We start from the raw sequence: 8,557 nt of genomic DNA, 5'->3' as shown, positions 1-8,557 counted from the left end.
GTCTGTGGGCTGCGCATCTGGCCAAGTTATGTCTTGTTTGCTATATCCAAAGTCCTCACAAACAATAGGTGGTCAATAAATACACCCTAGCCCTCATCATAGTCCTACCCTTCTCCCCCTAACCCCCCACCTATCCTTACACAATTTGACCTAAGGGCTCCAGAATTTGTTGTTTTTGAGACAGCATCTCTTGTAGTCTAGGCTGACTTCTGGAACTCACCATGCCATATGGAGGGGGATGATTTTGAACTTCAATCCTCTTGCTTCTTCATTCCAGCTACGGTGTTTCAGGCCTGTGTTACCATATACATCTGCAATGAGAAATCTTTGAGGCAGCTGTTATACTATGCTATATATAAAGTGTATATATACATATATATAAGTTTATATATATATAAAAACTTCTAGAAGAAAGCAAGAGAAAATCTTTGTAACTTTGTGCATAGGCAGAATTTTTGTCTTTTTTCTTCCTTCCTTCATTTATTTATTCTTTTTTTTTAAATATTTATTTATTGTGTATACAATATTCTGTCTATGTGTATGCCTGCAGACCAGAAGAGGGCACCAGACCTAATTACAGATGGTTGTGAGCCACCATGTGGTTGCTGGGAATTGAACTCAGGACCTTTGGAAGAGCAGGCAATGCTCTTACCCTCTGAGCCATCTCTCCAGACCTTTTTTTTTTTTTTTTTAGTTTTTCAAGACAGGGTTTCTCTGTAGCTTTGGAGCCTGTCTTGGCACTAGCTCTTGTAGACCAGGCTGACCTCGAACTCACAGAGATCCGCCTGCCTCTGCCTCCCGAGTGCTGGGATTAAAGGCGTGTGCCACCACCACCCGGCTATTTATTCATTTTTTTTAAATGTTTATTTATTTATTATGTATACAATATTGTGTCTGTGTGTGTGTGTGTGCAGGCCAGAAGAGGGCACCAGACCTCATTACAGATGGTTGTGAGCCACCATGTGGTTGCCGGGAATTGAACTCAGGACCTTTGGAAGAGCAGGCAATGCTCTTAACCACTGAGCCATCTCTCCAGCCCCTTTATTCATTTTTTTGAGGCAGGATTTCTCTATGTAACAGTCCTGGCTGTCCAGGAACTTGCTTGGTAGACCAGGCTGGCCTTGAACTCACTGAGATCTGCCTGCCTCTGCCTCCCAAAAGTTGGGTGCCACCGCCACCCAGCTCATTTATCTTGCATTAACATTTGCCTTCATGTTTGTTTTTTTTTTAATATTTATTTATTATGTATACAATATTCTGTGTGTATGCCTGCTGGCCAGAAGAGGGCACCAGACCTCATTACAGATGGTTGTGAGCCACCATGTGGTTGCTGGGAATTGAACTCAGGACCTTTGGAAAAGCAGGCAATGCTCTTAACCTCTGAGCCATCTCTCCAGCCCCTGTCTTCATGTTTGTATGTGCACCATATAAATGCAATGCCTGGGGAGACCAGAAGAGGGCTGGGATCCCCTAGAACTGGGAGCCAAACTCTGGTCTACCACAAGAGCAACAAGTGCTCTCCAGCTCTTTTGTTTTATAACAAGGTCTCACACAGTCATCAGACTCACTATGTAGCCTATGCTCAGCTCAAACTTGGGGCAATCTTGTGAGCTGAGATCTCAGTCATGAGCTACCACACCTGGCTCAGCATTTGCTCAGAAGCACAAAGCTGTGTGTGGCCAGGAGGGTTCCTGGACTGAGCAGCCAACCCGTATTTTTTTGTTTTTCGAGACAGGGTTTCTCTGTACCTTTGAAGCCCATCCTGGAACTAGCTCTTGGAGCCCACCCAGGCTGGCCTCGAACTCATAGAGATCTGCGTCCCTCTGCCTCCCTAGTGCTGAGATTAAAGGTAAGTGCCACCACCACTCCGGCTCACTACACATTCTTTTTTTTTTTAACTATTTTATTGATATTTATTGAGCTCTGTGTTTTTCTCTGCTCCCCTCCCTGCCTCTCACCTCCCCGCTTTAATCCTCCCCCAAGGTCCCCTTGCTCCCAATTTACTCAGGAGATCTTGTCCTTTTCTACTTTCTACTTCCCATGTAGATTAGATCTATGTAAGTCTTTCTTAGTGTCCACATTGTTGTCTAAATTCTCTGGGATTGTGCTTTGTAGGCTCGCTTTCTTTGCTTTATGTTTAAAAACCACCTATGAGTGAGTACATGTGATAATTGTTTTTCTGTGTCTGGGTTACCTCACTCAAAATAATGTTTTCTAGCTTCATCCATTGTCCTGCAAAATTCAAGCTGTTGTTATTTTTTCTGCTGTGTAGTACTCCATTGTGTAAATGTACCATATTTTCCTTATCCATTCTTCGGTCAAGGGGCATTTAGGTTGTTTCCAGGTTCTGGCTATGACAAACAGTGCTGTTAAGAACATAGTCGAGCACATGTCCTTGTGGTACGATTGAGCATCCTCTGGATATATACCCAAAAGTGGTATTTCTGGGTCTTGAGGAAGGTTGTTTCCTAATTTTCTGAGAAATCACCACACTGACATCCAAAGGGGTTGTACCAGCTTGCATTCCCATCAGCAATGCAGAAGTGTTCCCTTTTCCCCACAATCTCTCCAGCATAAGTTGTCATCAGTGTTTTTGATCTTGGCCATTCTTACAGGTGTAAGATGGAATCTCAGAGTTGTTTTGATTTGCATTTCTCTGAAGACTAAAGATGTTGAACATTTCCTTAAGTGTCTTTCAGCCATTTTAGATTCCTCTGTTGAGAGTTCTCTGTTTAGGTCTGTACTCCATTTTTTATTGGATTATGTGTTCTTTTGGTGTCCAATTTCTTGAGTTCTTTGTATATTTTGGAGATCAGACCTCTGTCTGATATGGGGTTAGTGAAGATCTTTTCCCCTTCTGTAAGCTGTTGTTTTGTCTTGTTGACCATGTCCTTTTCTTTACAGAAGCTTTTCAGTTTCAGGAGGTCCCATTTATTAATTGTTTCTCTCAGTGTCTGAGCTGTTGGGGTTTTATTTCGGAAGTGTTTCCCTTTGCCAATGCGTTCAAGTGTACTTCCCACTTTCTCTTCTATAAGGTTCAGTGTGGCTGGCTTTATGTTGAGGTCTTTGATCCATTTGGACTTGAGTTTTGTGCATGGTGATAGATATGGGTCTATTTTCATTTTTCTACATGTTAAATATGCTTTCTTTTTTCCATTTGATATTTTTTGCTTCTTTATCAAATATCAGGTGTTCGAAGATGTGTGGATTGATATCTGGGTCTTCTATTCTGTTCCAATGGTCTTCCTGTCTGTTCTTATGCCAATTCTTTTTTTTTAAATATTTATTTATTATGTATACAATATTCTGTCTGTGTGTATGCCTGCAGGCCAGAAGAGGGCACCAAACCCCATTACAGATGGCTGTGAGCCACCATGTGGTTGCTGGGAATTGAACTCAGGACCTTTGGAAGAGCAGGCAATGCTCTTTACCTCTGAGCCATCTCTCCAGGTCCCCCAATTCTTTTTTTTTTAAAGATTTATTTATTTATTATGTATACAGTATTCCTCTGCATGTATGCCTACATGCCAGATCTCGTTACAGATGGGTGTGAGCCACCATGTGGGTGCTGGGAACTGAACTCAGGACCTCTGGAAGTGCAACCAGTGCTCTTAGCCACTAAGCCATCTCTCCAGCTCCTTACTAAGCATTCTTGAAGGTTGTTGAAACATTCTCCATCTTGTCCGTCTTGACCTTGTCCCGAGTTCTATGCCACAACGTAAATGAACACGTTGCTTTCTCTCCCTGGTATCAGAATTTATCCAGTAACAATAAATTCATAAGGTGGAGCAGTTTCAACAGCACCTGTTTGCCAGATAACCCTGCCTACCTCCGTGATCGAGCTAAGGTAAACGCAGCTGCTCTTATTCTAATCTTACTTACTAAAATTAACTCTCTGGTCACACATTGCACAGTAACTCACTCAAGCCGGCTGCACGTAAGTGCTGTACACAAGGAGTGTGCAGTTCGACAGGCTACTGCGTTGGCGTTGTTGAAGGTGTTTCAGAAGCGGGCCGACAGAAATGCAAATAGAGTCAGCCTTAATCAGATAAGGAACCAAACCAGCTTCAGGGAAGAGGATATTGCTGTAGAGATCACTGGAGATCAGCATTGAGAGTGAAGATGGAGCCAGCTACAGGGATGAAAGGACAAGCCTGGCCAGAACAGATCCAGGCCCAAACCGCCGGGGAGGCAGACAGGCTCAGGAGTAAGCCACGTCAACAACAGGGACTGGGCTGAGCTTAAAGCTCAGCAACAGCTGTTCCATTTATTTATTGTTTTTTATTCATTTATTTATTATGTATACAACATTCTGCCACCATGTGTGCCTGAAGGCCAGAAGAGGGCACCAGATCTCGTTACAGATGGTTGTGAGCCACCATGTGGTTGCTGGGAATTGAACTCAGGACCTCTGGAAGAGCAGCCAGTGCTCTTAACCACTGAACCATCTCTCCAGGCCCCTGTTCCATTTATTTTTAATTAAAACGTTTTTTTATTTTTTATGTGTATGGGTGTTTTGCCTGCATGTTTGTCTGTGTACCCTGTATTGCAGTGACCATGGAGGCCAGATGAGAGCGTCAGATTCACTGGGACTCAAAATACAGGCCATTGTGAGCCACCATATGGGTGCCGGGAGTCCACTAGAGCAGCCGGTGCTCTTAACCACTGGGCTAGTTCTCAAGACCCTGTTTTTAATATGTTGCTATTGTATTTATCATGTGTGTAGAGATCAGTTGGCTGCTCAGAGTCAGTTCTTTTCTTCTACTAAGTGAGTTCTGAGGATTGAACTCAGGTCATCAGGCTTGGAGGGGCCTCATATCTGTTTTTATTTGCCAGCCCTCATATTTATTTATTTTATTTACTTATTAGGTTTTTTGCGGGGGGAGGTTTGTTTGTTTGTTTGTTTTTGTTTTTGTTTTTCAAAACGGAGTTTCTCTATGTAACAGCCTTAGCTGTCCTGGAACTAGCTCTGTAGACCAGGCTGGCCTCGAACTCACAGAGATTCACCTTCTTCTGCCTCCCCAGTGTTGGATTAAAGGCATAGACCACTTTGTGAAGGATATAGCAGACTATAAGCAGCCATCTGGGGGTGCCTTCACACCCACCTACCACACTCCCACAGGCATTCTGTGTGATGGGCCCCTGCCAATCAGTTAGAGAGGATGTATTCACCATATGTACTTGGTCCTGGTGAAATAGGTATGCGAGTCTATGTATATGTCCTGGTCCTGCTTCCTGCCACCTGGCCCCTAAAGCTCTTGGACTCTTGTTCTCTTTTTGTATGCTAATTGTTGTTCTCTTGCAAGACTACAGCTCCCAGCATTCCTCTGGACTCCAGCGCACGCAAGCGTGGAACACATTTCCCAGAAGCCTTTGCATTCCCCGTTAAAAGCAAAGGCTGCCACGACTTCCTCCCTTTTTCTCTTCCCCCGCTTTTCCTAACGTGTTCGCACACCTTTACCTGTCTGTTGCCCCTCCCCCATTAAAGTGCACCCACGTGGGACCGCCGCGTGTCTGTGTCTTCTTCCTCATGTAACATCTCTACCGTCTAACCCGCAGCCAACCCGCAGAATTAAGAACAACGGTGGTCTCGGGAGGCAGAGGCAGGCGGATCTCTGTGAGTTCGAGACCAGCCTGGTCTACAGAGCTAGTTCCAGGACAGGCTCCAAAGCCACAGAGAAACCCTGTCTCAAAAAAACAAAAAAAAAACAAACAAAAAAAAAGAACAATGGTGGTGCCTTCCTTCAACTCGGAGACCTCTCCGTCCCAGTGCCTGAGGCTTTTGCCTCTGGGCTTCACCAGCACAAGGTCTGAACCGACCACCTGAGACCACCTCCGCCTGTTTACCACGGCCCACGGCCATCCACCACTGCCTGATCCTGTTCCGTGAGTTAACCTAAGTTGGCTTCCTTCCCCCCGGGGCGCTCAGAGACTGTCCGGCCGGCTTTCTTTGGCGCGTCCTGGGCAAGGTTGCCAACCTCACTCCCCTTTCCCCCGGCTTTTTGCCCTCGGCTGAAACCTGCCTCAGTCCGCGCCCAGAAGTTCGGTGCTTCTGGCCTTTTTCTCTTTTTTTTTCTAACCTTTCCTGTCCTCTTCCCGGCCCGCTCCAGTGCGGTGCCTTTTTGGGCTGTACGGTCAGCTCCAATAAGCTTAATTGTCTCCTCCCAGCCGGGGCTTTTTTTCCCCCCATCCAGTAGCTGGGCTCAGGCCAATTAAGCCCTAACACGCCCCACGAATACTCGGACGCCTGTATTCGTGGCTGCCGTGTTCGTGGTACTCCGGTACCTTTTTGCAGGCAGGCTCCTCTTCAACTATGGGCTCTAAGCATTCCAAGCCAATTCCCCCATCCTCCCCACTCGGGCAGCTTCTGGAAGCTCTTGAGCCTCACGCCCTCGTCCCCTCCATAAAACTATCTAAGTTAACACGCCTTTGTTCCAAAACTTGGCCTAAGTACAATTTATAAGGTTCTATCCACGGCCTTCCCAAGGGTCGTTTGACCCCGACACTCTGTGGGAGTTGGCCAATTTTTGTCACCGGTCAGCTAAATGGAAGGAATTAATGTACGTAATGGCCTTCTTTTACATGGCCCTAAAGACTGATCCTTCTACTTTTTCACACTGTTCACCTGCTGACATGTTTTTGGCAATGCCATCCCTCCAGGGACCCTCTGCTCCCGCCGCCATGGATCCCGCAGACAAACCTCAACCCCCACCCCCCTGCCTCCACACACCCCCCACCGCGCCTCGAGGGGCCACTCGCTCTCACTCCACCCAGTCGAGCGACAGCAACAGCTCACCCATTCCTCTTTCTTCCAAGATTTACTCGCCTGCACCTTTCCCCATGTTGCCTCTAAACGTTTCATTCCTAGGTCTCCAGGAGTCCCACATAAATATTCTTCTGGGTCACCTACCCACTCCCTCTCCGAACCAGCCTCACCCCACTTCTCCCGTAACAGGTCGCGCGCGTCTTCGGATTCTTCCCCGTCTCCTCTCCACCACAGGTCACACAGGCGGCTTAAAGCATCTCCTCCCTGTCCTACGCCTCCCCCTCGATCTTCCAAAGCCCCTCTAGGCTCCCGCTGTCACTAACCACCACTCTCCCGTTGTTACACCTAAGGATATCAGGCTCCTAAAAGCTACAGCAGCCTCCTGTCAGATCTGCCAAAAGTCAGATCCCAGGACCAAATATTCACTTAAAACGCCCAAATCTGTCTAAAGCGCTCGGAATCCCCTGGAATTTTCACATACCGTACCATCCTCAGTCATCAGGTAAGGTACTTCACAGATCACTCACTACCTCGACCATGTGCTAATACATGTCCACCGCCGGTTAACATAGGAGATAAGGTATTACTCTCACCCCCAGGCCAGTGCCCTTCACCCCTTTCCCCTAAATGGCAGGGCCCTTTCAGAGTAATTCTTTTAACTCCCACAGCTGCCAAGCTTGAAGGAATTCCTCATTGGATTCACCTATCATATCTTAAACCGTTTATCTCCACAGCTCAAGATAATCCTCCATACACGGTAACTAAGACGGGACCTTGTTCTCTTAAGTTCCAAAGGACGCCGGATTCAGTCCCCTCTACTACAGTCTAAGGAAAACAGTGGTCCCCATCCGTCGCTGTGTTAACACACCCTTCCTTCTTTAAATTCATAAATAACCGTTTAGCTGTCGTTACAGGTACCATCATCAAATACGGAGTCAAGGGCTCAGGTGGTAAGCAGATTCTCAATAAGGTTCTTTGACATAGCAGGTCAGCCGCTGACTGCAGCAGTGGCCCCTGAAATGTTAAGGAATATACAGCTAAAATCTATTTCCTTTAAGACACTCTCTTTAAGCTCCAGGATGCCAGCCCAACCCATCTAAACAAATCAAACACAAACGGAATAACGGAATAAGTATCATTTAATTTTTTATCATTCTTAACCCTGGACATCCTAAGACTCCCTCACTCTCCCTCCTCACCCCAGTTCCCCCCCCAAAAAAATTCCCTTAGATCCCCCCCCCTTTTTTAATTTTTCCTTTTACTAATGCAACTTTTGCCTTCCAGCATCTTAATGATGACCCAGCTACTCAGGAAAAGCCAGACAGATTTCTTCAATCAGCCACCTCAGACGACAGCCAGGACTTCAAATGCTAGCGGTACAACCAGCCATCACCAGACACCAGCGACCTCAGATGCCAGTGGGACATCGCCAGAATAATCAGACATTTCCTGGACCCCTCAACGCCCAAAGCCAGCAGGAAGCAGCCATGAGAGACCGGACTACGCCCCCATTCCCTACCCTTTAAGGTCCCCCAATTTTTTTTTTTGATTTTTCGAGACAGGGTTTCTCCGTAGCTTTTGGTTCCTGTCCTGGAACTAGCTCTTGTAGACCAGGCTGGCCTCGAACTCACAGAGATCCGCCTGCCTCTGCCTCCCGAGTGCTGGGATTAAAGGCTTGCGCCACCACCGCCCGGCCCCCCAATTTTTTTTAATCAAACAAAAGGGTGAAATGTTGTTCTCTTGCAAGACTACAACTCACAGCGTTCTGCTGGACTCCAGCGCACCAAGCGT

The sequence above is a fragment of the Microtus oregoni genome, unplaced genomic scaffold, assembly GCF_018167655.1.
Source record: "Microtus oregoni isolate MIOR12 unplaced genomic scaffold, Mior012 000022F_ref0000154, whole genome shotgun sequence".
NCBI lineage: Eukaryota > Metazoa > Chordata > Mammalia > Rodentia > Cricetidae > Microtus > Microtus oregoni.
Note: the sequence above shows the minus strand (reverse complement) of the source record.